General features: G+C 35.5%; 1 protein-coding gene across 1 annotated transcript in view; it reads right to left on the bottom strand.

The window, feature by feature from the left end:
* SLC2A13 (solute carrier family 2 member 13) overlaps nt 1-21,234 on the bottom strand; it is a 330,277-nt gene that overhangs the window by 116,753 nt on the left and 192,290 nt on the right. The gene's annotated exons all lie outside the window — the stretch shown is intronic.

The following is a 21,234-nucleotide window of genomic DNA, read 5'->3' as shown; positions in this document are numbered from 1 at the left end:
ATCCCCTTGGCTGTGATGAATAATAATTTCTGTTAGGTTAAATGATATTTGGCATAAACAGTATATTTATAATTTTACTTTAATTCTCATAAACAGTGGGAGTGGTGATTTAAGTTTTTTATAATCTGAAAAACATCTAAATTCCAAAAACACTTCAACTTTATTGCTACAGACAAACTTGTTTGCGATAAAATTCACTGTGTGTGTTAGATTAGTTTCATTTCTTGCACATAAGGAACTGTGGCATTTTTTCAACTGAGACCATTCTATAAGGCACAGCTTTCTACTGGCTTATATACCCCCAGTCCGCAATCCAGTAATTCCCACTCTCATTTCTTATCTTAAGGAAAGAAACTGAGGCTATGGGCAAATTACTGCCTGAATTACCACTGAAATTCTATTTGAATAACTGTATCAAGCTTGTTAACTAACTTTGATCAGAGGTAACTATCACAACTCCTACTGTTTATGAGGATTAAATTTATATATATATATATCTATTATATACATGCATACTCATGCATATTAGATGCATAAACCACTGGATAACTTGCCCCAGTGTTTTATCTATTCTGAAAGAAACAGTTCCGTTTCATCAGTTTCTGTGATAGTTGAACCTGTTTTTGTTCTACTGGGCCTCTGCTCTGTTCTGTGTTGCTGGGCAACCCAGAGGATGAGGATGGAGTGGTGGCAGAGAATTTCGGTTGCATTATTCAGGCCAAGAAAATATTAAATCAATTACTAAAATTCTCATTAAAGTGAGAGCTACTTAAATGCAGGGGGCTCATGTGCCTTCTGTGATTATTTTAAATTAAAGGTAGATAAAGTGATGACCGCAGTAATGTTTTCCCCCCTTTCCTTGAAGTAGGAAAGGAGGCAATACCATTAGAGGGGAAGACAAAGTAGGTAAGATAAAATCTGTTTTGCAATGTCCACTAGGAAGTAAAAATGTATATTTACTTGACTCTTTTTATATATAGAAAAGTCAATTGTTTTGATTTTTGTCTCTTAGATTTCTATTTATAGGCAGAAACTAAGCAAATTAACACATAAATCAAGGTAAATGAATAGAAGTCTTACTATATTTATACGCTCTCATATTAATGCCTAATTTGTTGTTGTTACTGCATTTTAGTAATCCTTTACAATTTGCTTGGTAATTAAAACAATACATGAACCTTCTAAATAGGAAAGCCATTTTACTGGCTCTAACGAGTAGGGTATGTCATCTTTAAAATATTTACATATTCATGAAAATCCATCAAGATATAAAATGATGAAAAAGAACATACTTGTATCACTTATAGGCCTAGTGAGCAGATTTAAATTTAAGCTTACGGTGATTTCCTTATTTAATTTTCTCAATTGAGAAACCGCAAATGTTTGTTCACTGAGTTTACAAGCTGATCCCTAGTTTTACAAGAGTCCAAAAATCGATTTTGTGTGGCACTCAGGACAAGTTTTGTCATAAAAGAAAAGGAAGTTAGAGGCCCTATTAAATCCACAGTGGACCTGATATATATAGTACCAATAGAATATAGAAACTATCCACAGTGCAGAGTGGTATTTTGGTGGAATGTGTGTTAAATGATGCAGTTGTGAGTGCTAAAGTTGCCTACCCCATACACATTATCTTGGAAGTAGAACCAGGTACATCTTACTAACCATTCTGTAGAAAGCTCTAAAGGTCTGGAAAGTATGTGGACTAGATACTGGTCCTGGGAGTAGCTTCTCGTTTACATGCCATTAGAGTTAGCCTACCTGATTCTCTATCCACTGACTCTAACTCTGCTCCAGCTCAAGTGTTCTCTCTCCTCCCCTCAGTACTGTAAAGAGAAGGGAGCCTTAGAGTCTACATTCCCTGTCCACCCATTCTCCTTCCCCGATCATTCCAACTTTACAACCACACCTTCAGAAGTTTCAGTGTCTTGGAGCCACAGGGGGTGGCCACATGGGAACTACAAAGGAAGCAAGGGGGTCTTGCAAAATTTATGAATCAAAGAAACTTACTGACCATCTCTTACGGGCATTGGAAACTGAAGAGCACCTTTCTTCTCAAACTTCTCTTTGAAATTTCTTCTGACAGCAATGAAAAAATATAAAACAGATAGAGTTGCATGAAGGTGATACAGATTCCAATGGTGAAGCTTGAAATGTGAATGTTCTCCTGTTATAGCTAAACCCATTGCTGGGCATCCTAGTGTTTCTAACAGTAAACCACTCCCCATGGCAACAGCTAAGAGTTACATGCTTGCTTCGGGGTTATAGGTAAATGGAAAACTCCACGTGGCTGCTTTCCTTTTTTCAAAACCCAAGGAGGAAGAGAAACGTAGAGCTGACAGAACAGACTGTGTTAATGGAGGAGAAGAGAGAAGAAGAGAAAGAAGGAAGGAGGGAGGGAAGGGGAGGAAAACCAGGGTGTGGATGAAGAGGATGAGACGGTCAAGGGGTGGGAGCTGGGGATGCGGGCATTGGGGTTAGGGGTGTTTCACGGGAGTGAGAGGGTGTTTCATTGAGCTTCCTTTCATCCTGATATCCAGATCAGCACGTCTCTCACCACAACCACTTGAGGCCTTGAAGGCCGGGGCAAGGCAAAAAACAGAAAGGGGTTTGCTGTTTGGGAGGACCAGAAAAACAGACTTTGGACGTAGGAAGAAGATGGAAGGAAATTCTATGGTGCAATTCAGAACCAGCGTGTAGCTGGTAATAAGACTGAATAGATATTTATAAGTGAAGGATACTGACAAGTCAGAGATGGACTGATAAAATTTAATCAAAATAAAAATTCAAAATTAATAAGCATTAAGAAAGTTTTTTTAAAAACAATTATATTAAAAAGGGGTAATTCATGGAGGTAGAGAAAAGTAGTGCTCACAAGACATTTAGTGACATACATATATCTTCCATGTTTGGAAACCTCTAGCACAGAGATTAATAACAGAAGAAGAAAATTAACATCAATTTTCAAATAAAGATAAAAGGATTATAACAAAATCTTTTCATTATACACTGCTGTGAGGCCTAAATGTGTAATATTTCCCAACCATGTAATTCCTTCATAAGTCATTTCTTCTTATTTCTAAATTCTATTTTAAATATGCTTTTCTTTTCTGAAATTGGTTTTACAGAATGAGAGGGATGGCATTTATAACAGGACTAACAAATTTACCCAATAACAAAATATGAACAGCTTGTATCTGTCAATAATGTGGCAAAAAGAAAAAAAAACTTGCCAATGAATTTTTTTAACTCAGTATTTTGTTTTCCCTACCATGCATATTTCACAAGAATGTGTTACCCTTCAGTTTATTGCTATAATATTGCTGAATACTCATGACATACATACAGGCCTGACATAACATGTGCAATATTACAAAAAAGTATCAAAAACCAATGTTGATTTTATGAAAAAATGAAGTCTTTGAACAGAAATGAAGATCTGCAGATACAAAAATAATGAACATTTAGAAGGTGAATTTGAAACAGCTTCAGTTGTAAAGTCAAGGTGGTCAGGGGACTTGATTTTAAATTCAGCCCCCTTCTTTAACTGTTTTGCATTGAAGAATTTATTTAATCTTTCTGAGTGTGAGTTGTTTAAATGGTGCTAATAAAACATACTTACGTAATTTCATTGAAAATGAAACGAGAAAATATAGGTAATTTGCACAGTTTTGGGTACTCAATGAATACTTCTCATTTCTCTTTTTTAACTTTTTTTTTTTCTTTTGAGGAGGTTAGGTAACATAGAAAATGTCTCCCTTGATGCAAAGGGAATCTATAAATGTTTAGCTCTCTCCACCCTTCCTTGCCATTTTTGCAGATTACAGTTAAGAAAGAAATCATAGATGTTTGAAATAAAAGGCAAGTTAAAAGGAGTTCTGGTCTACTTTTCTATCTGGGGGTAGTTAAGGCACTATAGCGTCCCCCCTTCTAAGAAGAGTTCTTAGATCTCCTAGAGTTACATGGCTTTTCTCAAGAGCTCTGGCAAGAGAAGAATGAGAACCTTATGACCTGCCTCCCTGAGTAGTACCGCCTACTGCATCACATGCAAATACAGTTCCTTCTTGAATAATTAAAGCACAAACACACTAGCAAACCTAGAAAGTGACATTTACTATTACATGAATATTTCAATTTTTAATAATTGTTATATTTAAATAAACAGATCTGTATTTTTCTCATTAACCATTTCTTTGAAGCAAATGAGCTTTTAGTCTATGTTTATGGAAAGTATGTATTTATGCCCTAACCACCTACATGGTGTAGTTAATACTTGAATAAATATCAAGCGATTTTTTTTTAAAAGTTATAACCATTATCAAGCCACCAATGTGTTATAGGTGATATTTTTATGAGTCTGAAGCATCTTTTGCAGACTCAACCAGCAACTGGCTTTAACACACAAATGCATTCGGAATCCTAATCTGCCTGCCTCCTGTTAGATGGATATTGTCTTCTGTTCTCTTGCGCTCTACCTGTTACTGCAAAGGAAATCGACCATCTCAGGAACCCAAAGAGCATGTCTGATCGCTACAGGATCCGGATCCTCAGTTTAACAAACTGTTACTCACTGAGACTTTCTGACAGGAAAAACTCAACCACAACCTGCACATGTGTGGTTGAATCAGTTCATTTGGCTAAAGGAAGAACAACATGCTCAACCTTTTCCATTTTAATAGGAATTGGTATTGCACTGATCTTTGACAAGCTCAGGATAACAATATACTTCTACCATGTGTTCCTGCTAGATACTTCACGCACACGGCAGAGTGAATGTTCAAATTTTGGCCTTGGCGAGAACATGAGTAAATTTAGCTTAAAACAACAATAAAATTTTGTATTTTTTAACTAATGTCTGCTTTTTACTTACTGAGTTGCCTTTAGTACATCACTGTTGTTTTGATACTTTCTTTTCATTATGGACACTATTTTAAAGTCAACTATTTTGCTATTTGGTTACTAAATATATTGTTTTACACATATAACCTGCTTTGTTGTTTTAGGATACTGTTACTTCATTCTGTTTTCTCCCTTTGTGATAATTAGATTTAAAACAAACTCAGGAACAAAAGAAAAAAGTACACGAGGATTTATTAAATACGGGTTTTATACAGCCCTCACCTTTTCTTGACATTTGTTCCAGCCTCCATTTTACGTTACGTTTCCATGTAAGAACAGTACACAAAATTCACAGGTTTTTTTTTTTCCTTTTTCTGTTACTTCTAGACAAAGGTCCATTTCCACTGCAGTCAGCAGTGTTGGCATCCTTCCCTGAAACAGGGTCTGAGAAGTTTCTGAGTATAAAGGAAATTAAATTTCATAGCTTTTCTCTTTTAAATTAAGAATGTGCTTGATAATCATCCATGAAAACTCTCTTGGTATTAATTCACATTTGCATTTGCATCCCATAATAATATCAAATAACAATAATAAATAACAATAAATTCTACCAGGACCAATTCTGGTCAAGATGGAGAACTACCATGGACTGACTGACTCCTTTCCCAGCCAAATCCCAGAGCTATTACAGATAATATTGAGTCTTTGGAGTTTTCAGAATGTTACTTAGTGAATAAAACTAAAACCGTAACAATAAAAATAACCACAATCAAGAAACCCTGGGGAGCAGGAAGAAGTTGTCCTAATATGGATGGGAAAGTTATCTAAAGTGGAAGGGTCAGAAGCCACTCTTTTGAGGATGGATTGGGAATGGCTCTCTAACTGGCCCTTTTTCTCTGCCAGAATTCCCTGGTTAAAATATCATGTGCCCAGTCATCATGGTATGACAAAAAAGCACCACCTCCTGCTCAGTATCATTCAGAAATAGCAGGGCAGTACCATGGCAGCTCTGGAGCTCCAGCAGCCACCTGAGGGCTTGGCCTTTTTTTTTTTTTTTAACTTAATTGAGGTATAGTCAGTTTACAATGTTGTGTCAATTTCTGGTGTACAACACAATTCTTCAGTCATACGTGAATATACATATATGGTGGCTTGGACATCACACAACTTTGAGAGGGAACCAGGAGCTCAGGCCAGGCTGATCTGTAAGTTTTATCTCCTACATAAGACCTGTCTGTCAAGGCTCGGAGAGATGACTTTTATCTAATGTGTAAAAACCAATATGGAGAGTCAAGGAAAATGATGAAATAGAAATCTGTTCTAAATCAAAGAACAAGATGAATCTCCAGAAACCAATCTTAATAAAAAGGAGATAAGTGATTTACTGGATAGAGAATTCAAAATAATGGTCATAAGGATGCTCACTGAGGTCAAGAAACCAAAGCATGAATAAAATCAGAATTTAAAGAGATAGAAAACCTAAGTACCAAACAGCAATCAAAGAGCTAAAGAACACAATACCTAAACTAAAAAAAAATCAGTACAGGGTTTCAACAAGTGAAAAAAGGGTCAGAGAACATGAAGCCTGGGCAGTGGAATTTATACAATCAGAGGAGCAAAGAGAAGAAAGAATTAAAAAAAGAGTGACGATAGGTTAAGGGAATTATGGGACACCACTGAGTATAACAATACATAATGATGGGGATCCCAAAAGAGAGAGAAAGGGGCAGAAAAATTATTTAAATAAATAATGACAGAAAGCTTCCCTGAACTTGGGGAAAAAATAAACATAAAGCTCAGGAAGTCTAGAGAGTTTGAAATAAGAAGAATCTAAAGACATCCACACAGAGACATACTTAATTATGTTGCCAAAAGTTAAAGACAAGAAAAGAATTTTAAAAGCAGCAAGAAAAAAGCAATTTGTTACATACAAGAGGAACCCCTTAAGACTATCAGTATATTTTCCAGCAGACACATTGCAGACCAGAAAGCGATGGAATGATATATTTAAAGCAACAAAAGTGGGGAAAACCCCCCTGCCAATCAAGGGTTCCCTACCCAGCAAAGTTGTCCTTCCGAAATAAAAGAGAAATTAAGAATTTCCACAAAAAACAAAAGCGTAAACAGTTCATTTCTATTAGACCAGCTTTAAAAGAAATGTTAGAAGTTCTTCAAGCAGAAATGAAAGGATGCTAATTAGCAACAGGATATTAAAGTGTAAAATTAAATGGTAAAACTAAACATACAGTTAAACCCTATACAATGAGATTTATAATGTTGGTGGGTAAATCACTTATAACTCTAGTATAAATAATAAAAGGCGAAAGTATTAAATATAACTGTAATAATTTGTTAACAGATACACAATATAAAAAGATGTAGAGAATGACATCAAAAACATAAAATTTGGGGAAAGGGAAGATTAAAAACGTAGAGCCTTACTATGCATTTAATGTTAAGTTGTTATAACCTTAAAATAGACTGTTATAAGATGTTTTATGTAACCCCCTTGGTAGCCACAGAGGAAAAACCTAAAGTAGATACATTAAAGATAAAGAGAAAGGAATCAAAGCACCCAATTATAGAAAATCATCAAAACATAGAGGAAGATAAGAGAGGAAGGAAGGAACTAAGAAACAGCAATAAAACAATGAACAAAATGGCAATAGTAACTCACTACCTACTAATAATTACTTTAAATGTAAATTCTCAATCAAAGGCATAGGGTGGCCGAATGGATTAAAAAAAAAAAACAGCTATGTGCTGCCTATAAAAGACTCACCTCAGCTTAAGGACAAAGATAGGCTGAAGATGAAGGGATGAAAAAGATATTCTATGAAATTAGAAACCAAAAGAAAATAGGGGAGACTATACCCCCTATATCAGACAAAACAGATTTCAAGCCAAACTGTAACCAGAGACAAAGGTTATTAAATAAGGTCAAAAGGGGTCAATCCATCAAAAGGATGTAACTTTTTGCAAATATTTATATATCTAACATAGGGGCACCTAAACACATAAAGCAAATATTAACAGATATGAAGAGAGAAACAGACAGAAATACAATAATAGCAGAGGACTTCATTACCCCACTCTCAAAAATGGATAAGATTATCCAGATAGAAAATCAATAGGGAAACATTAGAAATACACGACATGTTAGACCAGACTGACTTAACAGATATATACACAATTTTCATCCAACAGCAGAATACACATTCCTCTCAAATGCACATTCTGCAAGATAGGTCATGTGTTAGGCCACAAAACAAGTCTTAATAAATTTAGGAAGACTGAAATCGTATCAAGCATCTTTTCTGACCACAATTATATGAAACTTAAGCTCAATTATAAGAAGAAAACTAGAAAATATACAAATACATGGAGATTACACAACATGCTTCCAGACAACCAGTGGGTCAAAGAAGAAATCAAAGAAGAAGTCAAAAATATCTTGAGACAAATGAAAACAGAAACACAACATAACAAAACTTATGAAATGTACCAAAAGTGGTTCTAAAAGGGAAGTTTACAGCCATAGATGCCTACATTAAGGAAAGAAAAATCTCAAATAAACAACCTGACTTTACAACTCAAAGGACTAGAAAAAGAAGAACAACGTTAGTAGGAGGCAGGAAATAAAGATCAAAGTAGAAATAAATGAAATACAAACTAAAAACACAACAGAAAAAAACCAATGAAACTAAAAACTAGTTCTTTGAAAAGATAAGCTAATTGACAAATCTTCAGATAGAACTTCCAAGAAAAAAGGAGACATATAAAATCAGAAACAAAAGAGGAGACAATACAACTGGTAATGCCAATATACTAAGAATCATAATAGACTACTATGAACAATTATATGCCAAAAAATTAGATAACTTGGGAGGCAAACAAATTCCCAGAAACATATGGCCTACTAAGACTGGATCATGAAGAAACAGAAAATATGAGCAGACTAATTACTAGTAAGGAGATCAAATCAATAATCAAAAATCTCTTAACAAAGAAAAGTACAAGACCAGATGGCTTGAATGTTAGATTCTACCAAACATTTAAAGAAGAATTAATGCCAAACCTTCTCAAACTCTTCCAAAAAATAGAAAAGGAGGAAATAGTTCCAAAGTCATTTTATGAGGCCAGCATAACCCTGACACCAAAGACAAACAAGGACACTACAAGAAAAGAAAATTACAGACCAATATCTCAGATGAGCAAAGATGCAAAAATTCTCAACAAAATATTAGCAAACTTAATTCAACAATACATTATTAAGATCATACAAAATTGATCAAGCAAGATTTATTTCAGGCATGCACACAAATCAATGTGAAACACCATATTAATAAAATGAAGGATGAAAATCATATGAAAATCTCAATAGATACAGAAAGGCATTTGACAAAATTCAACATCCTTTAACAATAAAAACTCTTAAAAAACTGAGTGTAGAAGGAATGTACCTCAACATAATAAAGGCCATATATTATACGCCCATAGCTAACATAATAATATACAGTGAAAGGCTGAAAGCATTTCCTCTAAGATGAGGAACAAGACAAGAATGCCAACTCTCACCACCTTTATTCAAAATAGCACTGGAAATCCTAACCAGCATATTAAGCAAGAAAAAAAAAATTAAAAGGCATCCAAATGGGAAAGGAAAAATTAAAACTGTCTCCATTTTCAGATGATACATTATATAAAAAAAAATTGAGTCCAGCAAAAAAAAAAAAAAAAAAGCTAAAACTAATAAAGTAAATCAGTAAAGTTGCAGGATACAAAATCAATATACAAAAATCAGTTCACTTTCTGTATACTAACACTGAACTATTGGAAAGAGACATTAAGAAAACAATTACATGTAGAAGAGCAGCAAAAATAATAAAATACTTAGCAATAAATTTAACCAAGGAGGTGAAAGATCTGTACACTTAAAATGATAATATGTTAATAAAAAACTGAAGACATAAATAAATGGAATGACATTCCATGCTCATGGATTGGAAGAATTGATGTTGTTAAATGTTAAATGTGATATCTATCAAAATTCCAATGGCATTTTTCACATAAATAGAGCACAAACAATTCTAAAATTTGCATAGAACCAAAAAAGACCCCAAATAGCAATCCTGAAAAAAATAAAACAAAGCTGGAGGTATCAGGCTCCCTGATTTCAAACTATATTACAAAGCTGCAATAACCAAAACAACAGGGTACTGGCATAAAAACAGACACATAGCTCAACAGAAAAGAACAGGGAGCCCCCAAATAAATCCATGCATATGTGATCAATTGTTTTTCAACAAAGGCACCAAAATTATGCAATGAGGAGAGGATAAACAGCATTAGGGAAACTAGATATCCCTGCAAAGGAATCTGACTGAAACTCTATCTTACAGCAGACACAAAATTCAACTCAAAATGGATTAAAGTTTTCATTGTAAAGCCAGCAAACACTAAACTACTAGAAAAAAAAAATAGGGAAAAAGCTTCTTGACGTTGATCTTGGCAATGATCTTTTGGATTTAACACCAAAACCAAGGCAACAAAAGCAAAAATTTAAAAAGTGGAACTACGTCAAACCAAAAATGTTTCTGCATAACAAAAGAAAGAATCAGCAAATGAAAATGCAACCTAAGGGATTGGAGGAAATCCTTGAAAACTACATATCTTATTTGTAACTTCCAAAATATACAAGGAACACAATATGCAATAGCAGAAAATAAATAATCCAAATAAAAAAATAGACACAGGGATTGAACAGACAGTTTTTCAAAGAAGACTTACAATTGGCCAACAGGGATGTGAAAAGGTGCTCAGCATCACTAACCCTCGGGGAAGTGCCAATCAAAACCACAGTGAGAGATCACTTGGCACTTGTTAGGATGGCTTTTATCAAAAAAACAAGAGACAACAAATGCTGGGAGGGTGTGGAGAGAATGGAGTCCTTGTACACTGTACTGGGAATGTAAACTGGTACAGACACTATGGAAAACAATATTTCTATTCGAGTACTGAGATCACTGCTCAAGAATAAAAACCAGAACTACCATGTGACACTGCAATTCCAGTTTTCAATATATATCCAAAAGAAACAAGATCACTACCTCAAAGAGATATTTGTACTCCTATATTCACAAAAGCATTATTCAGAATAGCCCAAACATGAAAATAACCTAAGTATACAGCAATGAATACAACAATAAAGAAAATATGATATATACATACGATGGAATATTTTTCAGCCTTAAAAAAGAAGAAAATCCTGCCATTTGCAACACCACAGATGAACGAGGAAGACATTATGCTAAGTAAAATAAGTTAGACAGAGAAAAACAAATATTACACAGTACCATTTATATGTGGAATAAAAAAGTCAAAGTCACAGAAATAAAAAGTAGAACGGTTGTTATCAGGGGCCAGGGGGTGTGAGAAACAGAGAGGTTGGTAAAAGCATACAAACACTCAGGTATAAGATGAAAAAGGTCTGAGGATCTAATGTATAACATCATGACCACAGCTGATAATACTGCATTGTATAATTGAAATTTGCTAAGAAGAGTAGAACTTAAGAATTCTTAGAAAATAAGAAAAGAAAGCTAAATATGTGAGGTGGTGGATGGGTTAATTAATTGATGGGGGAAACCCTTTCACAATATATATGTATATCAAATCCCCATATTGTGTACTTTAAATATATTAAATTTTAATTTCTCAACTATATAAAGCTGAAAAAAAGATATATGGATGGCAAATAAACACATAAAGGAGTGTCCAAGATCCTTTAGTCGTTAGGGAAATACAAATTAAAACCGCAATGAGATTCCAGTTCAGCTCCACTAGAATGGCTAAAATTACCAAGACTGACTGTACCAGATATTGGTGGGACATAAAAGAATTGGAACTCTCATGGACATGTAAAATGTTACAGTCACTTTGGAAAACAATTTGGCAAATTCTTAAAATGTTCAAATTAGACTTACCATACGACCCAGCAACTCCATCAGTAACTATTTACCCAAGAAAAGTGAGAATATATATCTACACAATGATTTGTGTAGATACACACACACACACACACAAATAAATGTGTGTGTGTATATATATATATATATATATACACACACACATATATATATAGCAGCTTTATTTGTAATGGCAAAGACTGAAAACAATTCAAATATTCATCAATGAATACATAATTTTAAAAAGTATATCTATGATGCAATATTACTTAACCATAAAAAGGAAATAATGACTGATGTACACAGAATGAGTGAGTCTCAAAAGCCTTATCCTAACTGAAAGAACCAGACATAAACACTCAATACCCTGTGATTCCATTTATATGAAGTTCTAGGAAGGCAAGCCTATAGTCACAAAACCAAGTGAGTCACTGTCAGGGGCCAGCTTGGACTAGAGTGTCATGAGAACACTTTTGGGGGTAATAGAACTATTCTTTATTATTGTTGTACATATTTGCCAAAACTCAAAACTCACACAGCTGACCATTTAAAAGTGGTGAATTTTATTTCATATAAATGATACCACACTAGAGTTGATTAGCAACCCTCCATGTGGAATGACTAACAAAACCAAAAATTGACTCTTCAAAAAGATTTATAAGACAAACAAACCCCTGGCAAGACTGGTCAAAAAGAAGAGAGAGAAAATACAAATTAACCACAGGAAATGAAACACAGGTAACTCCTATTATGGACTAACACAGAGATTAAGCACAAAATAGATGAATGAATATTACAAACAAGTATAATAAGTCAATGACTTGGACACCTGAATGGAATAGATCCATTCTGGAAAAATAAAACAGAAAAATGAGAAATGGAAAATATGATGAGATCAGTAATGATTTAAGAAGTTGAAACGTATCTAAAACCTTACACCGCCATCCTCCTCCATGCCCCAATAAAAAACTGTTTCACACCCAAATCATTTTCAGGATTATTTTGTAAGTGTGTATTATCAAATACCTAATTTTAATAAAAACTCAGAAAACAAGAGAACTTCCATAACTCAATACAGAATAAATAGTATAGAATAGCTACCAAATGCTATGGCAAACACCACACTTAGTGTAGCAAATTTAAACCTTTATGTCTGGGGCAAGGATGGCTAATTTTCCACTTACGTTCAGCAGTATCATAGTCCTGGCTAATCAAATCAACCTTCTCTACATCAAAAATACACAGGTTGAACATTTGACAGAAAATGAGATGACTTTTACAATAAGAAAAAAATCAGGGAATTAACCTAACAAAGAATGCACTAAATCTTCATAGGGATATATTAAAAATCCTGTTAAAGGTGCAAAAGAATAAAGTTCCATGTTATAATCATACCTATGTATAAATACATACTTATGATATAAACAGCATAATGAACCAGTGGGAAATGATAGACTATGTATTAAGTAGAGAATGAAAAACTGACTCAATATATAGAATTGAATCCCTAATCCTACATAATCAAAAGAACCCAAAAGAATGTAAGAACTAAATGTATAAAACTATAAACTAATAGAAAAAATAAAATATCTTTGTGACTTCATTAAAAAACAGAATATCTTAAAGATCTTAAAATGCACAAATAATGAAGGGAAAAATTGTTGACTACATCAACAAAGGACAACACAGAATTAATAGGTAGATGGTAGACTTGAATTAAGAAAAAAGACTAGAAAAAGAGTTGATACATTCAACACATAAGTCAAGTCAGCCAGAAAAAGCCAGGAAAACCAATAACAAAATGGGTAAAGCATACAGACAGTCTCATAGAAAAGGAATTTTCAATAAGTAATAATTTCAATAATCAGAATAATACAAAACTACAGTACTAGATAATAATATATACCCACCAGATTACCAAAGTTTAGAAAGTTGTATAAAATAAAGTGTTAGGAGGGGTGGGAATTGGGAATGGAAACCTTTGTACACAAATACTTATAATGGAAATGGATAAAGCCATTTCTGAGACTAATCTGAAAAGACTTGGTCAAATTAAGAACAATATTCTAGAAGCTACAAACCCCATTCTTGGATATATACTTAAGAAATATGCTCATAGAAATTTATAAGGAAATACATAAGAGGAAGATCACTCCATGACTGTCTATAAAAGCTAAGAGTTCAAGGTACCTAGATTCTCCATCAGTAGAAAACTGGATACATTAAATGTGTTAACTAAATATACTAGGATAAAATACAGCAATCAAAGTATTAATTTTTTGTGTGATAACAATCCTCTTTTTTGGGAGGGTGGGGTAGGAGGAAGTAATTAGGTTTATTAATTTATTTTATTTTTAGAGGAGGTACTGGGGATTGAACCCAGGACCTTGTGCATGCTAAGCACAGCAATCAAAGTATTAAAATTGCATATAACAACCTAACACTGAGAAGAAAAGTTAGAGAACAAGACTTCTAGGACAATATCACAAAGCAAAATTAATCAAAACAATCAATTAGCAGACTGAAAGAATATATATTAAATATATTGAGTATTAAATACATAGATATACTAAGTTCCTATGGAGAAGGAAAGATGGCAGCAAAATAAATTAATAAAAAGAAAAATGGCAAAGATACTACACAAAATCTAGGAAACTAGGGCAAGGCCTTAGTATGTTCATATTGGCATTAAAACCAGTAAGAGCTAATATAAAATTTTCAGTAAAGTTGATCATATTGACAATAAATTAACAGTGACATGAAAAGAGTGACTAGGGCAAAGCAAGAGCAATGTTTTAACTGGGCAGACAGTAATAAGGATGCATAAAAGAGTCACACAAACGCCCTCAGGCGGAAGTAAAATCTCCTACAGCAAGTTCAGATACCTCATTCAGTCCCAAAGACAAATCATGGCTAAAGAGTTAAAAGCATAACTTCAATTAAAAAAAAAGGATACAGACCCCTTCAGAAAGGAAACTTTTCTGAGGAGTTTTGAAACAATTAGCTCATCAATTTTCAATGAGTGAAAGACATACTATTTATTGTCATCTTTCACAGGGAACTCAAAAACAGCCAGCAACGAAAGAGAATCCTGGAGTATTACACTTAAAGAAAGAACAAGTTCCTAGGGTTAAAAATATCAAGACCAAGTTGGTTCATCAAAATGACAGCCATGACAAACGAGGACATTACTGACTTAAAAATAACTGCAGAAAGCCAAATGTCCAAACGTTAATCATAGTTAAGATAAAGACATTTTGAAATTTCAGAGTAAATGTGACATCAGGAGCTCAATGATCGTCTCCATCGTGACAAATCTGATTCACGGCACATTTTTCTAAGAAAAAGTTAAAAAAAAGAAAGTAATCAAGAAGGCTTGAGCACATACCTTAATTCAAAAGAGATAGAATATCTTCAAAATGCCTTTTATTCCTGCCTGTTCTCACAATCAAACCATGCTCAAAGGACAAAGATCTCCTACCACTGAGAATATTCAAAAGAACTTGCCTTAGGAATCGGAAAGCAAATTAAAAAGGAAAATCAAAAAGAAAAGAAAACATAACAAAACAGTATCTTCCCAGATTCCCAAGATAACTACTACGCAGGGGCAACGTTAATTTAAGAAGCATAAATTACGCGTGATTTTTAAGTTCCATTACGGCCCAGATACACCCCAAGCAGGGCAGCACATAATAAAGAACATAACTGAACACAGTCAGGTGCCAAAATGCATTGGTTTTCCTTTGTTCTCAGTTGTCTGGAGAAAAATTTTCTGAGAAATTAAGGCCAGCAGTGCTTCCGTTCAGAAAAATGAAAAAAAAAAAAAAAAAGACACTGATCTTGCTCACTGTGAAGGAAACTGAAAGTGAGAGTCAAAACTAACTCCTTCCTGCTACTGCTAAAATCTTAGTTCTGATAATGGAAACCTCAACTGCTAGCGCAATTACATACACTGCTTGTATCCCAGTATCACACACGTTGGCATTCTAAAACTACATGGCATTAACGATAAAGGTTAATTATTGTCTTTTTATATGCGAGGAGAGAAACAGTTTTAAAATTAATCATGTTTTCCATAAATGTTCCTTTGGAACACAGACCTCACCAGGCAGCTGGGTCAGCTTTGGCTCACATCATCCTTATGTATTAAAAGCATCTATCAAGAGTACAGCGATAACCTGACCTCTACAAGAATTTTCAGTGCATGTGTTTAAGGAATTAATGAACTTAGTATCTCTTTCCTCCTAATTCAGTAGTCATGGTCCTGGGGAAGGGATATAACTTAAATAATCAAGAAAGAAACAGAAGATAGTTCTCACTGGGGTAGGCACAGGTGCTAGCAATTTCATCATTTTCCCTAACATATTGGACAGGGAAAATGCACCTTGGATGGTCTCATGGGATTTCAAGAATTCCCTTCCTTAATTATATCGGTCAAGTGTATCACACTTCACATATTCATTCAACAAACAGTCACTGGACACCCGCTATGGGTCATCGACGATGCTGGTAGCAAAACCAAACATGGTCCCTCTGTTCCTGGAGGTTCAGGTTTAGGGTAGGATACACACATCAATCAAATGTGTTCAAATAAGTCTGAAGTTAGAATGTGATAATGACGCCAGAGAAGCATGTGGAGATTTGAGAATATGACCTAATCAGAGTAGTCAGAAGAGTCTTTCCTGATGAAGGGATGATTAAATAGAGTCCTTAAGAGTTATCGCAGAAAAAAAAGGGGAAGGAAGGTTGTTTAGTCAGAAGACGCGGCATGTGCAAAGGTCCGTGGTAGCACAAACACCCGTGCAGCTGAAAATCAAAGCAGCTTTTTCCTCTGCCTTTCCTTTCTCTATTATTCAGTTTATCTCAGTTTTCCTTATTCTTTCCTAATCTCAGTTTCCCATTTCTCAATAATTCCAAAGATTTTAAAAAGTAGCTTAAGTACAAAAAAACAGAGAAATCTTAAGTGTCAAATGAGGAAATGTGCATCCAAATATTAATTAAGTTAAACATTCACTGAGTACCTACTATGCACAGTCCTTCCAATTAAGAAACACACGGTCACTACGACATTCACACATCCAGAGTCCAAGAATGTTCTCGCAATATGTAACTTTTAGTGCTCACACCCCCGGGATCACAACCATGTCCAAGACAGCACAAAATCCCAGGAGTCAAACGGTACCTCTTACTTGAACGTTTTTGGGAAGGGGAGCAAATTAAAATAAACTCTGAATGAATGTAGCAGAAGAGAATATAAAATTCCAATCTGTGTGTAGGGGGGGAGGGTATACATGAGTCTGGAGAACTATTTCAGGCAAGATTCCCAGGGATATTCGTGACTCTCCACTGACAGTATGTTCTGTGGAAAAGGACGAAAAGATCCTGTTGACATGTTGAGAGGGCAACAAAACATGTTGAAAAAAGAAGAAATAGCCTACCTGTGAGGTAGACCTATTCCCCACCCAATGTGCTCTCCCTGAGTAAATAATTTCAACTCCTACTTAACTGAGACCTGCACTCTCTCCACTTTCTTATTATCACCAACATTCACATGCTGGTCCCTCCCTCTTTTTGCAGAAAGAAGCCAGACAATGAAGGGGCTGAAGGGACAAGGCACAGGCAGCTTAAAAGACAGTGGAGACAACTCAGTTCTAAGTTCTAGGATGCCCCTTGTCAAGACACACATTATTTCCAGTGCTGGGATGCTATGAAATTTTCTGTTGTGAACCTTTCGATGACTTTTTTTTCCCTGACCTAACTGAGGTTTTTGTTCAATACAAATTAGAGACATGCCTGGAAAACACATCTTTATGTCCCTTATTATATTAACTACTTCCTCTCATTCCTTAAGCATACCAAAGTCTCTCCTGTTCACAACAAAACCACCCAAAATGACCAGCCAACCAAGTAATGTTTTACTGGGTTGAATGGTGTTCCCACAGGACTTCAGAATATGATCCTATTTGGAAATACGGTCTTTGCAGATGTAGACAGGATAGGCCATATTGGCTTAGGGTAGGCTCTAAATCCAATGACTGATGTCTTTATAAGAAAAATGAAAGGGGCATTTGGATACAGACAGAGAAACATACATGAAAGAAGGGCTGGAGTGATGTGTCCAGAAGGGTCGGAAGGCCAAGGATGGCCGGCAACCACTGGGAGTTGGAAAGGGCAAGGAAAGATTCTTCTCTAGAGATTTCAGTGGGAACATGACCCAGGAGACAACATGCTTTCAGGTATCTGACCTTCAGACCTGTGAGGAAATACACTCGTGTTGTTTTAAGCCACTCCACTTTTGCCACCCTGTTATGGCAGCTCTGGAAAATGAATACAACCTTCTTACTCCCACATCTAGGGTGGCCACCCATCTTGATTTGTGCCTGCTGTCCAGGAAAAATGATCACTGGTACCTCTCTCCATTCTCAAAAGTGTCCCCATTTGGATGATAAATTATGGTCACTTCCCTGGCCCTGTATATAGCTACTGATCTTTCTCCACTAAAGCCAAGAGTTGGCTTTCTTCAAAGAGATGAATTCTCTTGAGAAATTTCTTTATTATCCTTTAATTCTAGCAGTGAAAAATAATTAACAAATTTGAACCTATTCTTTGATTTTACTTTTATTCTAAAGATTAATCACTTTCCTCCATATTTTTGTTGTGAGAGCTTTAAGAATTCTACAGAAAAGTTTAAAATATAGCACAATAAACATCTGTTTACTCTTTAACTAGCTCGGGGTCGCAAATTATGGCCCAGGAGCCAAATCTGGTCTGCCCCATGCTTTTGTATTGCCCATCAACTAAGGATGAACACAAATTAAAAAAAATACAATTTCTTGACATGTGAAAGTGATATGAAATTCAAATTTCGGTATCCATTAAGTAAGAGTTATTGGAACATAGTCATGCTCATTTGTTTACATCTGTGGCTATTTTCATGTTAAAATGGAGAGTTGAGTAGTTGTATCAAAGATCATAAGACTTGTAAACCTTAAAGTATTTACTCTCTGGCTCTCTGTAGAAAAAGCATGTCAACTCTTCACTCAGATTCACCACTATAACCCCCAACACACACACACACATTTATTTTTTTCACACCTCTGGACGGTGGAATTCCCAAGCTATGGTGCCAGCAGGGATAGTGTCTAGTGAGAGCTCTCTTCCTGGCTTACAGATGGCCTCCTTCTCACTGTGTCCTCACATAACCTTTTTCTCTATGCACACACACACACACACACACACACACACACACAGAGAGAGAGAGAGAGAGAGAGAGAGAGAGAGAGAGAGAGAGAGTTCTCTGGTGTCTCTTACTTCTCTTTTAAAAGACATCGGTGCTATCAGATTAGGGCCCTACCCTTATGACTTCATTTAACCTAATTACCTCCATAAAGGTGCTATCTCCAAATACAGTCACATCAAAGGTTACAGTTTCAATCGAAGGTAAGGTTTCAATGTTTCTGGAAGGTACACAGTTCAATCCATAACATAAACATACACACACACCACCCCCAACAACCTCTGTCGCACCAAAGAAAAATAATAGTTCTATAATATAATCTAATACACTGTCCATACTCAAATATCCCCAATTGTCTCAAAGCTGATTGTTCAAAGAAGACTTAAAAAGGCATTTATCATTCTTTCCACATTTATTGTCTACTCTCTTCATATATAAGGATGAATAAGAAGCCAACATTGCTCTGAGTTAGTAAGAGTGAAAGATAAAAAGAAATACAGTAGAGGGAGACCAGAAGTCAAGTTATAGTTAAATAATGATGTGCACTGATAATCTCTTGACAACTGTAACTAGGCTTTAAGCATTTCCTTACGTATTATATAATTAATATTTCATATTCTTAATTAAGTGATTAGCCTTGATAACTAAAATATAAACAAAAACTTAGAAAGTATCCATTGTTATTCTTCATCACAAACATTCTTTACCATTATTTTAAATTATTTATCAGTTACCAGGATGGTACCAGGTGCCTCTGGCTCATTCTTACCAAATAGCCCATGTGTTTCCAGATACTCCTTTTTTGGATATAGCCTTATTTATTCCTCTTCACACCCCTCAGTGTTTTCTCCATCTTCGCATTGTTCAGACTTGCGATGTGATTGATGCCTTTCTACTTTTCTCCTTATACACAGTCTCTCTATGACCAATTATCCTGTCCACTTATGACAGACCCATTGTCTCAAGTGAGGATTTTGTCAGCCTCCCACTCAGAACCCTTTAACAGCATCCCACTACCTTCCCAGCAAAGTTCAGTTCTCTTTTGTCTCACATTCCAGGCACTCTGTAATCAATTTGTGCAACTACATTCTTACATAATCTTTGTAGTCTCCACTCTCTCTTAAACAAAATGTGCTTCTGTATGAAACTTGGGCTCTTCTGCTCATCTGAGGACACTTCACCTACTCAAGAGCACCCCTCTGGCAATCTTCCTTCTTTCTCCTGCATTACGTTTCCTCCCTACTGGAACATGCCTATAAACCAACAAACTCGCAACTTACTTGGCTCCACCTCCTCCTTTCCCCCTTTAAAAAAAAAAAAAGGCAACTCAAAAGACCTGACTACTCATTGTTATTCTTTTATTCTTCTAATTGGGTTTTTGATTGCACCACCCTATCTCAAGGTCAACCAACAACCTCCACATTTTAAATGTAATAGCCAATTCTTAGTCCTTCCATTACTTGGCTTATCAGCAACATCCGACACAGCTTGATAACTCCCTCCTCCCTGAAATCAGCTTTTCCCCCCACTTGGTCTGCATGACACAGCACTTCCTAGGCTGTTCCTTCTCCTTGACTGGATCCATCTCATACAAAGTGCCACAGGGACATCCTTGGATTTGATCTTGTCTTTCAGTTTCTTTGCTGATTCCACCCAGTTTCATGGCTTTAAACACCATGTACCCATTGCTGACTTCCAGGTTCATACCCCCAGCCTGGACAGCTTTCCTGAACTCCTTTCCATACTAATGCAGTAATATATAGGCTACTCAAATTTATGTATGCACAAGTGAGCTCCTCATCCTTCCCCAAACCAATTCAGTCCACAGTCTGTGCATTTCAGCTCCTGTACACCAACCCCCTCTACCTCTCTGACCTCTCCCCTCACTTACTGTCAGTCTTACTGGCCTCCTCGGTGTGCTTCTAACACACCAAGTGCTACTTAGAGCCTTGGCACGTTCTCTCTCCTCCACTAGGAATGCTCTTCCCCCCAGACATACTCAGGGCCTCAATTCTTTCAGACTTTATCTTCAATCATTACCTTCAGAGTGAGGCCTCCCTGAACACAATTTAAAATTCAATCTCCTCCTCACTGCAGTCCTATGATTCCTTCCTTGTTTTATTTATCTCTACAGCATTTATTGCCTTCTAAAATATTACATAGTTTCTTTATGTTGCTTATCATCTGTCT

Source organism: Vicugna pacos, chromosome 12, assembly GCF_048564905.1.
Source record: "Vicugna pacos chromosome 12, VicPac4, whole genome shotgun sequence".
In the NCBI taxonomy this organism is placed as follows: domain Eukaryota; kingdom Metazoa; phylum Chordata; class Mammalia; order Artiodactyla; family Camelidae; genus Vicugna; species Vicugna pacos.
Note: the sequence above shows the minus strand (reverse complement) of the source record. Positions and strands in the feature narration are given on the sequence as shown.